Raw genomic sequence first — 15,855 nt, 5'->3', positions numbered from 1 at the left:
ACTGCCCCTACCCTGGGGCCTTTGTGTCCATGAAAACCCTATGGTACTCATCGTCCGTGAACTTTAGCCACTGAGCCGTGAGGAGGGCAGAGCTCCTGAGCCCAGCTGCGAGCCCGTGCTTCCTCCTGCCTCACCTCACTTAACCCTCACACCAACCCCATGAGACTGGGTTTGATCAACCCCTTTGCACATGTGAGAAAACTGAGTGCGAAGAGGCACATTAACTTGCCTGAGACCATGAACTGAAGACACAGCAGAGCCAGACTTGGAACCCAGATTTGCCCTAAGTCCAATGCTGGCATCGGCCCACCAGGTAGGCTCCTTCAGCATGGGGACATCACTGTGTCTTGAAGTTCTCTTTTCGTTTAGATAATGCAGAGCACAGAGCGGTGTTGGGGACAGACCTGTGGGCGGCATTCTGAGTGGGTACGTAGGAAGGGCGGAGCAGGGAATTCCCTGGAGGTCCAGTGGTTAGGACTTGGCACTTTCACTGCCAAGGACCCAGGTTCAATCCCTGGTCGGGGAACTAAGATCCCGCAAGCTGTGTGGCCAAAAGGGCTGAGCAGCTGGCACACAGAATGAGCGCCTGTATCCATGAGTGCGGCCATGAACATCTGTGGGCTCCGGGTGCGCGGACACCTTGTGGGAATCAGCGATGGGAGCTGGACATGCGGAATGGGGGTACTTTACTGGGCTTTATATCACTAGGGCGGCTCCAGGGAGGAGACATCTTAAAATATCACAGAGAAGACGTGGTTTGGCATAGGGCTTGGGGGGAGGGTGCACAATGGGTGTGCATGACGGCAGGTGGATGAGAGGAGGGGATTGAGAAGGGCAGAGGAGCTCGAGAGGGAGAAGCATCAAGCCCTTGGGGACTGGGATGAACTGGGCAACCTGGAGTCGCTGGGCCAGCATACCCTCAGGGGCCTGACCACAGTGTTCCCAGAATCGGGTACCCAAGCCCTCCTGGTTTAGGGATGGGGTAACACGGACTAGAGAGGGAACCAGGCTTGATTTGAAACTCATCTTTACCATTCATAGGTCTGCAGTGCTCTCAGGTAGGCTGATGTGAGAGCCTCTGTTCCTTCAGCTGTAAATTGGAGATAACAAGTCCTTCAGGGTTTGCTGTGGCCATCAGATGCAATAACACACAAAGACCCTGGCTGCGTACTCTAAGCATGGTCCTTCAGCACTCGTGGTTTCCTCCCGCAGCAACTTGCTTTCCTTACACACACCCCTTGGCTTTTCCCCTGAGGCAGCTAGATGAGTTACAACCAAGTACAGGTATGCAGGTGATCCGTCCCTCCTCACAACTCCGCCCCCCCCAAACTAATTTCAAACTCAAAAAAAAAAAAAAAAATCCAAGAACTGATCTTTCGGTATTTTCTCCACACAGAGCCAGGCACGTGGCCATTTATAATACAGTAAGTCCCCTACATGCGAACCTTCAAGTTTCGAACTTTCAAAGATGCGAACGTGCGTTCGCATGTCCAATCACATAAGTTAGTTCACGTGTCTGGCGTATATTGTCATGTGTGTGCATCCTCTAAAAGTAGTTGTGCTTTTGTGTACTTTAGAGTACTGTATAGAGTACAGTAGTACAGTATCTTTATTTCAAGCCCAGGATGTCCGGAAGCAACATAAAAGCAGCGGTGATGTAGCTGGTACTACTGTACTTTTCAAGGTACTATACTGTAAGATTAAAAATGTTTTCTTTATTTTCTGTGTGTGTTTGTTTTTATGTATTATTTGTGTGAAAAGTATTAGAAACCTATTACAGCATAGTACTATATAGCCGATTCTGTTAGTTGGGTACCTAGGCTAACTTTGTTGGACTTATGAACAAATTGGACTTATGAACACGCTCTCGGACCGAACTTGTTTGTACGTAGGGGACTTACCGTAAAGTGCTGCTTGGTAACAGGTAATGCCTACATACCCCATCCTTTCCTTTGGCTCTAGGCAAATCAAAGGTCAAAAGTTTCTCCTGTAGGGAGGCTCTTAATTCCACCGAAGGGACCTAGAGGGAAGCCATCCTCTGTGCAAGAGGAAGAGGCTATTTCTTACTCTGTTTCCGGCTCCCACAGAGTGAAAGCATGAGGTGGTGAGTGATTCTCTCTTCCTCTGCCTTTGGTGAGCACAACCAGCAGGGAGAGAAGTGGAACGCAGCTCTGGGCATTGGCATCTTCAGAGTCCTTGTCTTTGTACCCTGCCATTTTCTACACCCAGGTGCTTTATAATGGCTCTTCCCTGGGCTCATGTTGGAGAGTGATGGAAGCCCACCGTCAAATTCCAAGTGGAGGTGGAGAGACAGAGGCCCACACTCGGACAGTCTGTCTGTGGCAGATGCTGTTGTGGCTCTGCTCAGATCCCTTTGCCCCCCACACCCCCGGTACAGCCGTCTCAAGATGCTAAGGGCTGCAGCCTTCTCCTGAGAATCGCCCTTGACCACTGGAGCCCCCTTGGTCCAGAAGGGTCTGGGAGGTTACTGACTCACCTCGGGGCAGTTCCCAACCAATGTCTGATTGACATGGAGATGCACCTGGCCAGTATGCTTGCCTCAAGGTGGGACAAGTCTGTGGTATAATTCATGCTGCAGAGCGCCCCGTGGGATCAGGCTGAAGCTAGACCTCACCTGAATCCACGCACTTACTCAGCTTCCTCCCCTCCCCTCTCTCTCTTTCCTCACTCCCCTACAGGTGTCTCCAGACAGCACTCCCTCAATACATCTCTCGCCCAGAATTTCCATTTCAGGCTCTGCTTCTAGGGACACTGACCAAAGACACTCTCCTCCCCATCTCTCAGGAGTCTTCCCCAAACTGCCAAGGTGATGGTGGAACCCCAAGCAAGGTAAATGCCAAAACGGCGAAGCGGAGACACTTGCACACCCATCGGATGAAGAGGCAACAACTAAGCAGCAGACTCACCCAACCTGGGGAAGATGCTGGCCTTGGATCTGCAAAGGCCCCAGAAGTAGGAGAGAATACTATCGGTCTCCTCTGGGTCACTGTTATCTGGGGAAGCAGAGCCTGGGTTAAGGCTACGACGCAGGAAACCAACAGGTCCTGCAGTTCACACTAATACCCTGTCCCACGGCAGCTGAGGACCTAGTGGGCTCCACCAAGAGCAACGACAGTCACATCAAACATGCTGCCGCCACCCCCGCCCGCCGAACACACACAGAAAGACTTTCATATTCTCCCTACAAAAAGAGAGATGGAGAATTAGAGACCCTAAGAACCTCAGACAATGCAGGAAACAAAGTCTCCAAGGCAAGCGAGTAGTTCAGAGACAGAAAAGTTCTCCGCTGACTGTCTAAACAACTTCAACGATCTCACATAGGTTCTCAATGTGACACCGTGGCTTGGGGACAAGGGGGAAACATGAAACACTGGAAATCGTAGCAGTGACTATCAAACACCCATTAGCATTTCATTGCAAAGGCCAGACAAGTGAGCACCATCGCCCCCTACCCACTGTATTCAGAAGGCAGACTGTAGGCTGTGAGGGCCCCTTAAGAGAAAGGGAAGCCAGAGGAAAGGCGGAAACCTGATGAACCTGTACCCATGGAAGGTCACAGACAGGGAGACGATAAACTCTTTGTCCTAAACAGTGAGCGCATGCTGGACTCCATCTAAGGTGGGGAGATATTATAACTCTGCTCTGGAATGTGATTGGCATCCCAAGAGCCAAGGTGGGCAGATAAAGAGGAACTAAAGACCACAGGAGACTAGGCAGCAAGTCCAGCCATCCAAGGCTGTGGCGTTGGCATTGGCGAGAGACCCCTTCTCCCTCACCTCACTCCCTCAAAAAAAAAAAAAAAAAAAGTGTGGTGGATTATGGTTGGTGTAGCTCACACAAGAGGGAAGGACACACAACATCCTACAGGAAGTCAGGATGATATTGATGGCGGGAGAGGGGTACAGCACCAGTGTCAGGTTTACAAAGAAGATGTAACTCTCAGCAGACAAAGTCAAGACAGATGACGTGTGGTTAGAGGAAGGTGGGGGAAAAGACAAAACAGGAAACGTAAAGCCAATGAAAACACTGTCTATGGGCTAATTGGAGGGAGGATATAAAGGCAGAAGTGGGACAGGTGATGGGGGGGCAGGCAAGGAACGGTCGGAATAAAGCAGGAGGAACAGGAACGTGCTTTCTGAAATAGGAACCCCGCATCATGGGAGCTTTTAAAGTCTACCCATTTTAGCCACAGGTTAGGTCCACCTATTACCAATAGGGTTCCCAGTTCCTCTGGAGAGGTTTAAAAAATTGATGTAGGGGAAAGACTGTTGGTAGTGGCAAAGGAGAGCTAAGGGTGATTAACAGAGGACTCCCTTGATGGAAGCATCTGTGTTGTACTATTTCCAAGGACGCAGGGACTTGGGGAAGAAAAGCTAGAATTGTAGGATCTCTTGACAAGTCCGTTAAGGGGCACATCTGACACTTTTCGAGAAAATAAATAAAAACACTAAAACTTTGCAAATGTTGGAACAAGTTCAATATTGATGTAAATGATACCAAAGGGTACTGGTGTGGTTTTCATTGGTTGCCTGCTTGCACTTAGCCCTGCAGTATACTGCGGAGGGTGATGTCAGACCATAGAGCTTACTACCTGGGTGACCTTAAGCAAGGTCCTCAGTGCCTCTGACCCCTGTTCTGTAAAACGGGAATAATAATAATACTTACATCTTTCAGTCGTTACAGGGGCCAAGTAAGATAAACTATGTAAAGTTTCCAACCTATAATGGGCCCTTGATAAATGCCTCTTTTCTTCTCCCATACTCTGAAGAGTAGTTGCAGAGATGGGACACATGAAAAAGCCAAGAAACAAAGCAAGCAGTAAGCAACAATGTAAGGAAACTGTAAAGAAATGTCTCAAGGAAATGTCATGCTTAGGTACCAGGTAATGGTATTGTTGACATGTGGTGAGAAGGAAAAAAAAAGTGGAATCCTTCACAATATGGCGCAAAAGAGTGACGCTGAAGATTTTTTGAAGGCTTTAAATTCGTAATGTGGTTCATCTGCAATGGGAAAACTGCTGGTTAAAGAAAATACGAGTTTTAGGGGAAAGACAACAAAGCATGTCCCCAGGCTCAGTATGGAAATGACAGCGACCCAAGACCACCTGAACTGTGAAAGTCCAATTGTCAGAACCGTCCTCCTGGGATATTTTGGTGGAGGACTCGGAAAGGACTGAGATCAAGGGTCCAACTTATAAAGGAATCACTTTATAAGTTTTATGAAACAGCAAAGACAGAAGTGAAAGGGGCACAAGGGATCAATAAGAGTAGAGTTGGGGACTCTTGTGGGAGAATATTTTAGAAATAAGTTAGACAGTAAAAGAATTGTTAGACAGTAAAAGAATTGTCACACAGAGATTAGTGATAAAATTAAGGCCATCTAGTAAAAAAATAAGAAAAAAATCTTTATAAGGAAGCACATAGGGACCCAGAAAATGGATAAGGGATATTTTGTGCTCTGAGGTCTCTTTATTTAGCAAGTCTCCAAATGTAATATTTTCAAATTAATAGAGTATGATGGAGAGAGGGAAAAAAGAACAGAAACAGATAGCAGAATGGTCATACAAAGCAGTAGGTATGGCAGTTGGGAAATCATGTCATTCCTAAAAGGTGTTTTCAGAGGGTTGGTTTTAGGCAGCTCAGTTTACATGCTGCTAAAAGATTTTCCAGTTCACACTATGGAGGCACAAACCACCACCCCTGACCAATGAGGGAGGACACAGAGGGTGGAAATTCAAGCCATTAAGAACCATCAGCCAGGCCTGTGGCATTTCTGGAAACAGCCAAGTTGATACCGGGTTTGGGAGTTGGCATTTACTTGTGTCAGTTCTTTCATCAGTACCTTCAAAGGCAAGTTGGGTGCCTGTCATGTCCAGGCACTGTGCTGGGTAATGGGACCACCAGTCCCTGCCCTTGGAGCTTTAATTCTGGAAGGGAAACCGCCACACAAACAGCTGTGGTTCAAGACGATCACTGTTTAGGTGGGGCACTGGGGAGGCTCAGAGCTGCACCCAGAGGAGCACTTGGAAGTTATCTAGTCCACCAATTCCTCTTACACATAAAGAAACAGAGGCAGAGAGAAATCAAGTCGCTTGTACAAAGTCATCAGACAGTGGCAGAGCTAGGAGCAGTATGGGCACCTGGAAACGAATCTAAAGCCTCACTCAATATACTGCCACACAAATCAGTTTTATTTCCGTAAGCAGTTTGGTGGCCTCCACAACAGTGTCCAAGTGCATCAGTAGAGTGTCATATTTCAAAGTAATATATCAGATATTTTTAGCAAATAAATTCTGCAGGTTTCATTATAATGCACCCACCTGCCTTCCCTCTACCCCATTCCCCACCTTCAATGATCAGGCAAATTCATCCCCCTCCCTCAAAATGGTGATGTACAGCATCTTTGCATTTTTAAAACTTTAAATAAATGCTACAATCCTATCTCTAGAATTTTTCCGAATGCCTTTCCTTTATCAGTGCTGCTGACTCTTCAAATCCACCAAGACTGCTCATTCGATTAATGGTTGGTTCTGCTTTGAAGCTTCTATCCCTAAGGGCAGAGATCTGCGTGAAGGTTCTGCATGAGAAAGATGCCACCACACTACTTCTGTTGCCCAAGAGTAAACCTTGACCTTGCAGGGACTAATATCCGTCTCATGACCTTTTTTCCATGTGGTGCTTGGTTCCCACTGACTTCCAAAGGAGCAGCAGCAGATGGGCATCTGAAGGCAGAATTAACTCAAGACTCATTACATGAGGGTGTTCCCAACTGAGTGCCCTAGAGTAGACAGTAATTACATGTTCCTTCAAGATTACTCTCAGCCTGAGATGGGGAAAGAAGAGAGTCCGGGATGACTGACCACGATACCCTTAACGTGAACACGTGTGCACAAACACACAGGCTGGTCCCAAGTCTCAATCTGGAATTTTCCCCTAAGAAGGTGACGTTGGTTCTACAGGTCCCTTGAAATGTACAGATCGGGCCCCCTTGGAGACATCAGAAGTTGCTCTTACCTATTCCCATTTTTCTTTCCTTGCCAAGCACTCCCTAAATATGCACCATCAAATATATGGAAAATAAGCAATCCCCACTCAGTTACGTTGTACAGGAGGAGGAATTGGCCCTGCGCAGAAAACACACTCTAGCGACTTCACTGCACTTACGGACACACAAGACAACCCATCTAAACCATTTCCAAGCTCACACCTGGACTTCAGCAGCCATGTACGCTAGGCCATGGAGAACAGATTTCCATGACAGATGACAGGCTTGGGCAGATCACCCCAAAGCCCGGCAGGCACCGGGACGATGCCCACTTGGTTATTGGATATGGAAGTGCAGGGAATTGCAGAGGACCCGGTATGTCTTTAAATCACCTCTAGAGTAGCACCTTCTGCTGCATTTGTAAGTTACCCAGGGGGGCTCTGGGAGGAATGTAGGGAAACTTTGAACGTTTCCTGCCTCTTGGCCTTTTTGGCATGGGACTCTAGAAAATGATGACAACAGCCAAGATGTTATCATCTTCAACAATGGCTTTCCGAATTTGTTATCTAGCAGGTACTGTTCAAGGGCCTTTACGTGGGTCTCCTTTAATCTTCACAACAACTCCACGAGGGAGATGCTCTTACCATGCCCATTATACAGATGAGGAAACTGAGCGTGGAGTGGACTGGGTGGGCAACCTGTCCAAGGTCACAACTAGTACAAGAGGACATGGGTCTGGCAGCATGGTTCTATCGCTCGTTTCGTCACCACCCAACCACTGCACAGAGTCACCATGCAGGAGAATAAGTTAGTCTAAAATAGGTAAGCACTGCCCTTTCTCAAGGAACGTTTGCCCTCTGATTCTTATTTTAGCTTCACGCCAATCTCATGAGGCACTCAGAGCAGGTTTCAGCCCCTTTTGCTGGTGAAGAAATGAACGTAGGGTGAGGCTAAGGACTTGCCAAGGTCACCCTGTTCGGTAACTCTCTTCCCAAATCCCAACTGTGCTCCCACCTAAGGGTTTGAGCAAACCCCGAGGAGCAGCAGGTGCCCTGCCACTGGGGCTTCTCCAGACACCTAGAGGCCCGGATGCAACTTCTGGGGCAGATTGTGAGGGAGGAATATTAGGACCACAGAGGTATAAAACCATGGTCGCCACCAACTGAAAACAAAATTAAAAATGCAGAGTTTATACGATATTTGTTTTTGAAAAAGAAGGCCTGACCAGTTTTCCACTCATCGCCCAGGTGTACTCACAGACAGAGGGAGGTGAGGATAGAGAACAGGCTGAAAAAGATGATAGATAATAGGGACTGACTGAGTTGGTAAAGGCACAGAGCACCCCAAAGCCAAGTCTGGGCCCAAGGTTTTGCATTAAAGGGACACAGGCAGGGGCTTCCCTGGTGGTGCAGTGGTTAAGAATCTGCCTATCAATTCAGGGGACACGGGTTCAAGCCCTGGTCCAGGAAGATCCCACATGCCGCGGAGCAACTAAGCCCATGCACCACAACTACTGAGCCTGCGCTCTAGAGCCCGCGAGCCACAACTACTGAGCCTGTGCGCCACAACTACTGAAGCCCGCGCGCCTAGAGCCCGTGCTCCGCAACAAGAGAAGCCCCTGCTCGCCGCAACTAGAGAAAGCCCACACACAGCAACAAAGACCCAGTGCAGCCAAAAATAAATAAATAAAATAAATAATAATAAAAATAAAAAAGAAGGGACACAGGCAGTCTGAGCTGCAGTTATTTGTTATGTCAGGAGTACATGAACCAGGTCCACCACGAACGGTTCTAAAATGTAAACTTTTAGAGGTGGAGGGCCTAAGAGATCTCGTCCAATCCCTCACGTTATGATGCAGGGAACTGAGGCCCTGAGAGCTCGTGCAGGGAACTGAGGCCCTGAGAGCACCGATCTGGGAGTGAACTGGACTGAATCCGCCTGGCACCTGCCTCTGCCCAGGGTAGCTGGCTGGCCCTCCATCCACTAGAGCCACAGATAGAAGCAGCCCTCAACAGTGGGCTTTCCTCCAGTTGACTTCGGTCTTTAATGTTTTTTTTTTTTTGGCCGCACCTCGCAGTTTGTAGGATCTTAGTTCCCCAACCAAGGATCGAACCTGGGTGCCTGGCAGTGGAAGCGTGGAGTCCTAACCACTGGACCGCCAGGGAATTCCCCGTTTTTAACTTTTTATTTCAGAATAATTCTAACGTCACAGGGAGTCGAAAAGAAAATGGCCAGGGAGATTCTCTGCACAATTCATCCTGCCCCTCCAGCTGACTCGTACCCACACAGAGTTCTAATATAACTGCAGATACACGTGGGGTGATAGGTCTCTTCCTAAGACTGATTTAGGAGCAAACAATCCATAACATTGCTTTCTGAGATCTTATCCTACCCTCCTCACTGCTGTGAGCCCTAACACACACACACACACACACACACACACACGGTCTAATCAGCAATAATTTCACTCCTGAATATTGCCAGAAAGATCACTAAGCCAAGCTAATCAATTGTCTCAGCCAGCGACCAGCCCCCAAGAGACGCCTAGATTTTTCACTGCTCTCATTTGACCCTCTGCGGCCTGAGCTTCTCTCCCCTGACTTCCCAAAGAGCAGAAATGCTGTGCTGGGAAGAATCCAGTGCCTGAGACGATGTTCCCAAGTTGCCACCTTTCAAAAGCCTTGTCTGTGCTAATAGCAGCAGACACTCTGGAGCACTTCAGAAGGAGGGTCTCCCTCTCATGTGCACCAACCGGGACCAGCGTGATTAAAGCAAAGGAGGAGGATGTGGACCCCAGAGTGAGAACAGGCAGAGGAAGCAGGTACAGCCCGGAGAGGGGAGAGGGGAGGGCGTGACAGATGAGGGAAAGCATCACAGGAGAGGTACCAGTTTAGCAATTAAATCTGACATCAACTTAGACAAAGCTTCCTTACTGAACAGCATAAAATTCCGGGGAAGGTGTGACCACATGTGCATAAAAGACACACCTCATTCTTTTTTTTTTTCCCGGATGGAGGAGTGTGAAGACAGGAGGGACAGAGAAGGGTAGGGGCAACGACCATGGTCAACGGGTTACGAGCTGATGTAGTTAAGGCAGCTGAACATTCATAACTTCAAATCACTGCCCCCTCCCTACAATGAACGGGTTGGGAGTGCCCCCTTGAGAGGAGAGGCTCCATGCAATTCACTTCGCGTGCAGTCATTGAACACATACTGTATGCCAGGCATCGTGCTTGGCACAGAGGCATCCAAAGCTGAATAGCAAGGAGGCAAAAGGGAGGCGGTGACAATTCAAGTGTTTAGTACTGTCATCTCCAGCTCTAGGAGGGAGAGCAGAGAGGAGGCGGGGAGAGGAACATGGGGCATTTTGTAAGTTTGGGGGGCGCTGCATACATACTCCGATCCCCTGATCAGTGGGGGGAGAAAAGGAGGAGGGTTCACTGCCTTGCTGCCTAGAGTCTCTACAAAGACACACAGGGAGGGTCAAGGACATCGGCACTGCAGGCAGCCCAGGGGAGCACGCCTCTGGCAGGAACTCTGATGACACCCGTGTGGCTCTTGGATTCATTGGTCAAGTGACCCTGTTGAGAGAGAGGACTCTAGCAGGCACCTGCTGCCTTGAAAACACAGCCCAGTGGGCCTGACAGCCAGGACTGGCCTGGCCTACTGTGAGGGTAGAGCCTGAACTGCCATCTGAGAATGTAGGGCAGAGAGGGGTGCAGGATGACTCAGAGACCCAAGATCAAAGCTGTTCGTTGGAATGTGAGTGAGGCCAAGAGAGTTCACCAAACTCCGTTTCTGCAGAGCAGAAAAGAGTCAAGCCTTCTTCCCCTTGAGTTAGGATTGCTGCCTGAAGCCCAGCTCACATCTTCTGCTCTCCCAGAGTGGTTTAAAGCCCCAAGTTCCTTTTAGGTTGCAGGGAAGATGTTCCCAATATGCCTTGAACTCTGATTTCCATTTGGAATTGCCCATTGGAGGATGAAGCTGGAAGTCTTGCTGACACAGGACTCCGCTCACCAAAATTCAGGGAAAATAACCTGTTATGTACTGAATGTTTGTGTCCCCACCCAAACTCGTGTGTTGCAGCCCTAATCCCCCATGTGATGGTATTTGGAGGTGAGGTCTTTGGGAGGTAATTAGGTTTAGATGAGGTCGTGAGGGTGAAGCCCCCATGATGGGATTAATGTCCTTTTAAGAAGGGGAAGAAACCAGAGCTCTCACTCTTTCCTCCACGTGAGGACACAATGAGAAGATGGCCTACAAAGAGGAGGTTCCTCACTGGAACCCAACCCTGCTGGTACCCTGATCTTGGACCAGCCTCCAGAACTGTGAGAAAATTAATTTCTGTTGCTTAAGCCACCAGTCTGTGGGATTTTGTCATGGCAGTCCAAGCTGACTAGGATATAGCCCCTTAGTGGGAGGCATAGGGACCTGTTTTTAGTGGTGTGACATGATGTGTGCAGAAGTGACTGCTCTGTGCTGAGCAAATAAAAGGGCTAAGACTTATTAATAGGGCAAAGGGCTAACACTTCACATGCATTTCATCTCCCCGACAACCCTATGAGGTAGGCTCTATATATCCCCATTTAACAGATGAGAAAATCGAGACCTTAAGAGATTAAGAGCTCAAGTCTCACAGCTGAGAAAAGGTGATGCTGGAACTTGAACTCTGGCTCTCTGACTCAGAGTGTACACTCTTAACCACAGCTCCGTGCCGTCCGCAGGAAGCACCTGTCAGGGCAGGAGGACAGGAATGAGCAAGGATGAGCTAGGCTTACAAAGGGGAATGTCACGTAGCCCCTGCAGTTGGGGGTTCCTGGTACAGTGAGGGAGACCCATGGGGGCAATCGCCCCATAGGGGTGAATGAGATGATGGAGGGACATCAGCTGGGGCCCCAAGAAGAGGAAGATGCCAACCAGGTAAGCAAGGCAGAAGAGCTGGTGTAGACAAGTTACAAACGCCACCCTGACTCGAGAAAGGGCAAATGCAAGAGGCCTCACGGCCCCTGAGCATGAAGCACTAAGAGAAAGATCAGTGCCCAGGTTGGAGGGGAACAAAAGGACCCTGTGGACAGAAAGGTGGCTTCCAGAGCCTCTGCCGACTGACCTTGTGGAGCAGGAAAAAAGACCCAAGCGGAAGGACTAGAAACTGCTCACTTGGCTGGTGGAGAAAAAAGGCCAAGTGTCCACAGAGCAGTCAGAATCCTCCTGTGTAAGGGATTCCTGCCCTTTTTCCCCGAAGCTGGGGAAGGAAACTGCACTCTGGGGGATCCAGGGCACGTTTTTGGCAGCCTGACGGCTCTGAATCTCCCCTCTCCTCTATCGTACGCTTGTGCAGAACTTAAGACTCCTGACCTCAGATTGGCCTTGACTTTGCTTGACCTTGGTCAAGTTGCTCCATGCCTTCTCTGGCTGGAGATGGGCGTTCTCCACCTGCTTTCTCCTGGGCACAGCCATCCAGATGGGCTTTGAGGTCCTGGTGTGCAGAGAGCGAAGCCAAGGGACCGAGGGACCCAGACCGATGACATAGCAAAGGGGGAGCTTGTGGGGATGTGAACTTGCTCTAGAAGGGGAAGCCAGCCCTCAGCATTTCAGAGACAGGACGGAAGTGGGGGAGACTCCTGCCCGCCAGCTTCAGCAGGCAGCTGGGGGAACTCTCTCGCTGCTGGTAAATTGAGCCATTCTCCTGTCTCCACAAGCTCACCTCTGGACTGGAGGAGAATTGACTGGGGGAGTTGAAGGCACACAGGCCCTCCAGGCCCTTGGTGAACCCAGGATCCGTGTCTGTTACGGGGGACTTTTTCTCGGCGCTTCTGTCACAGTTTCCATCTTCAATCGTGAAATGATTCCCCTCTCTCCCCTCCGCCTTCCACTCTGCCCAAGTTGTACAGCAGCCTGAAAGTGCTGATGGCTTAACCGGTTTAATTTTTTCCCCCAGCAGCCCTGAGGGGCTTTAACTCTTTCCTCCTGCAGAAACCCTGCTTTTGGAGTTGAATGTTTAAACTCTCACTGGGAGACTCATAAATATTCGGAGTCACTCTCTCCCTCTCTGTTTGATTAGGAAATGAGCCTTTAACTCAATGTAATCCCCAAGCCATTAACAAAAAAGCCCTCAACAGCTCCACGATTAGAATTTCACTCTTAACCCGCTGAGGATTGAATTAGATTAACATAACTACCCACAATCTGAGTTTATTTTCTGTGCCAGATAGAAATGTGTTTTTCAGGGAAGGCGAGAGGGGGGAGGAAAAGGAGGAGGGAGGGAGAGAGAGCGACACAGCGCGCAGGAAGATAATGAAATGTAAAAGTAGAGATAAGAAAAAGATGGACAGATACAGCGTAGAGGTGAAGTGATGGGGAGAAAGAGTTGTACATGGCCCGTGGTTGAAAAATCCTGCCAGCTGCCATTTTTTTATTTGTGGGATATTTGGAGAGACCTCAGCTCTGGAAAATTGTTTGAATGAGGGGAGCGCTTTCCAGGTATTTGCGATTCCTTCTTCCTCGAGATTGATGGTCCTGTACCTGAGCCTGCTGCGTCCAAAGCACCTGCTCCTTGGCCCCACTGTCCCCAATTTGGGAGGAGGTCAGGGCTGGGTTTCCACAAGCTTAAGGGAGGAGGGGGAACACATAAAACGACAGCATGTACACAGGCAAATGCAACTTTACATCAAAGAAATAAACAAAGATGAGGGTGGAATGGGTGAGATTTCACAGACTTGAAGTCACAGACAGCCCTGTGACCAACTGCATGTAAGCAATCAGTTTGGGGAAAAAATGAGATTGACGACAGCTTGGTCCACATAAAATGAATCGTTATTGAAGCAGAAACTAAGTAATCAGAGGCTGCCTTATGCAAATACATTGAAGTTTCCCCAACTGCATCGCTATAAATAAGCCCAAAGGGGAAAAGCCACATCCTGAACTTGAGGATGAAAGCCAGGCCTTCCATCACACTGCCAAACAAGCCCCCAGCCCACCTAAAAGCAGCCACAGGTGGCCAAAGGAAGGAGCAGTTCTTGTCTAAATATGCCAACAAATATTCTTCCCTCTCAACTGTTAACGCCAATGAGAACATAGGACTTGCTCAGAAATTCGGGACTCTCTCCCAGTGCATTTAATCACCGGCCAGCAGGCTCCAGGGTGCATGTTGAGAAGGGGAGGGAACAGTTTGCTCTTGTATGAAAAGGTTTTAAAAATGTCACACTTTTCCTAAAAAGCCATTGAGATCAGAAAGTCCTAACAGTTCAATTTTGCCAACAGCTGACTGCTGAGATTTCTGAATGCAAGGTCTCAATCGTTGGATTCACTCGAGCTTTAATTAATGCTCACCCACCAAATCCCACCGCAGTATTATTGTGGGAAACCTTGCAGGATATGTTTATTAAATCAGAGTCCTTGGAATAGAGAAAATAATAATGCTATGTATATAATATGCTCAATTCCTGTTTTTTTTATTTTTTCCTCTCAATTTCTGGGACTTTACTTTCCCTACTAGGTTTGAAATAGTGACATTTCCCCCGATTTTACACCAAACTCCTTATTCTAATTTCTCTACCAATGAATATAGTGAACATGTGAATTGTACTTTCTAATCTCTTATTCCTTCTTGATCCCCATTCTGTCCTCCAAAATAATGAATGAATGGATTAAAGGCATTAATAACCTTAAATAAATACTGGTAAAAATAAAGAACCAAGAGAAGGAAAGCAAAAGTTTCATAAAGGTCAAAATAAAAATGAGACCAAATTGCCTCTCTAAATATATGTGTGTGTCCATATTATTTAACTTCCATCGTTAGATTTGGTGCCAAAACAATTTTGTTTTTAATCAAAAGCAAGCCAGACATGTCTGCTTTGTTTAATGCTTTTAAATTGTTGGGAAGATTGTTTTGTTAGGATACTGTTTTCCCAAACAAGCCAAGAAGTAGTACTTAGCAATATAGTATATGGTAAGCATTGTTTTAGTAAATAGAAACTCAGGGATTATTTGACTCGTAAAAAGAGATGCATTTTAAAAGTTGTATATCATATACCTTAAGCATCATCACATTCTTTTTCAAAATTTAGTAAATTAAATTTTACTAAATTTATTATTTACTAAATAGTACTACTATTTCTTCATAAATAATATATAGCAAATCTCCCCAAGTGTAGCATTTTTAGTTAACACTGGTGCATTTTCCAGAAACTAAAGTCCCAAATGTTCCACAGGAAGCTGGTGGCATGTTAGCTGTGTGGACCAGTGGACAATGCCTGGGGACTGCCATCTCTAGGAGCCTCCAGTGTGCTCACAGAGCCTGTGCTCTGAGTGTCTGAAACAAGCATGGCTTTGACAAGGATCGTGATATTAAGTTTCTTCCTTCGGGAAGGATGCAGAGCAAGGGCTCCATGGCACTCCACACCTGGCTTCTGTCCTTTCAGACATTCTTCCTCCCCACCTGCCCTCCGCCCAAGTTCCCCTTTCAGGATGAAGAAAACACACCAAATCAGTGAACCAACGAGAGCCCGGAAGGCCGGACAAATTGTCAGCTCTCATCCCTACCACTCAAAGCAAACTCGCCCTGTGCAGCAAAAAAAAAAGTCATTTTCCTTTAAGGAGCTATAGAGAAGCTGGCCATTGGGACTGTCAAGACTCCCCCTGAACCTGGAAGCTCTTGGGCTCAGCCTGAACCTGCCAGCAGCCCTCCATCATCACCTGTCCTGTGTGAAATGGGTCTTCCCTCTGGAACCTTCCCAGCTCACCCTGTGCCGGAGCTGCCAGCAAATAAAAGTTTTTATGCTGGGAGACAACCACCCGCTGAGTCGCATGTAAACTTTCCCTTGCCCTTTTGATTTACTAACTTTTTCTCAG

The 15,855-nt window shown here is 47.9% G+C and overlaps 1 non-coding gene across 1 annotated transcript; it reads left to right on the top strand.

Annotated features, from left to right (window-relative positions):
* Positions 1-453: 453 nt before the first annotated feature.
* On the top strand, positions 454-526 carry TRNAE-UUC (transfer RNA glutamic acid (anticodon UUC)). Its single transcript has one exon. It is a non-coding gene; the product is annotated as a tRNA-Glu (tRNA).
* The last annotated feature ends 15,329 nt before the right edge of the window (positions 527-15,855 follow it).

Source organism: Orcinus orca, chromosome 2 (assembly GCF_937001465.1).
Source record: "Orcinus orca chromosome 2, mOrcOrc1.1, whole genome shotgun sequence".
NCBI lineage: Eukaryota > Metazoa > Chordata > Mammalia > Artiodactyla > Delphinidae > Orcinus > Orcinus orca.
The sequence above is the reverse complement of the archived record's forward strand: the minus strand, read 5'-3'. Positions and strand labels throughout refer to the sequence as shown.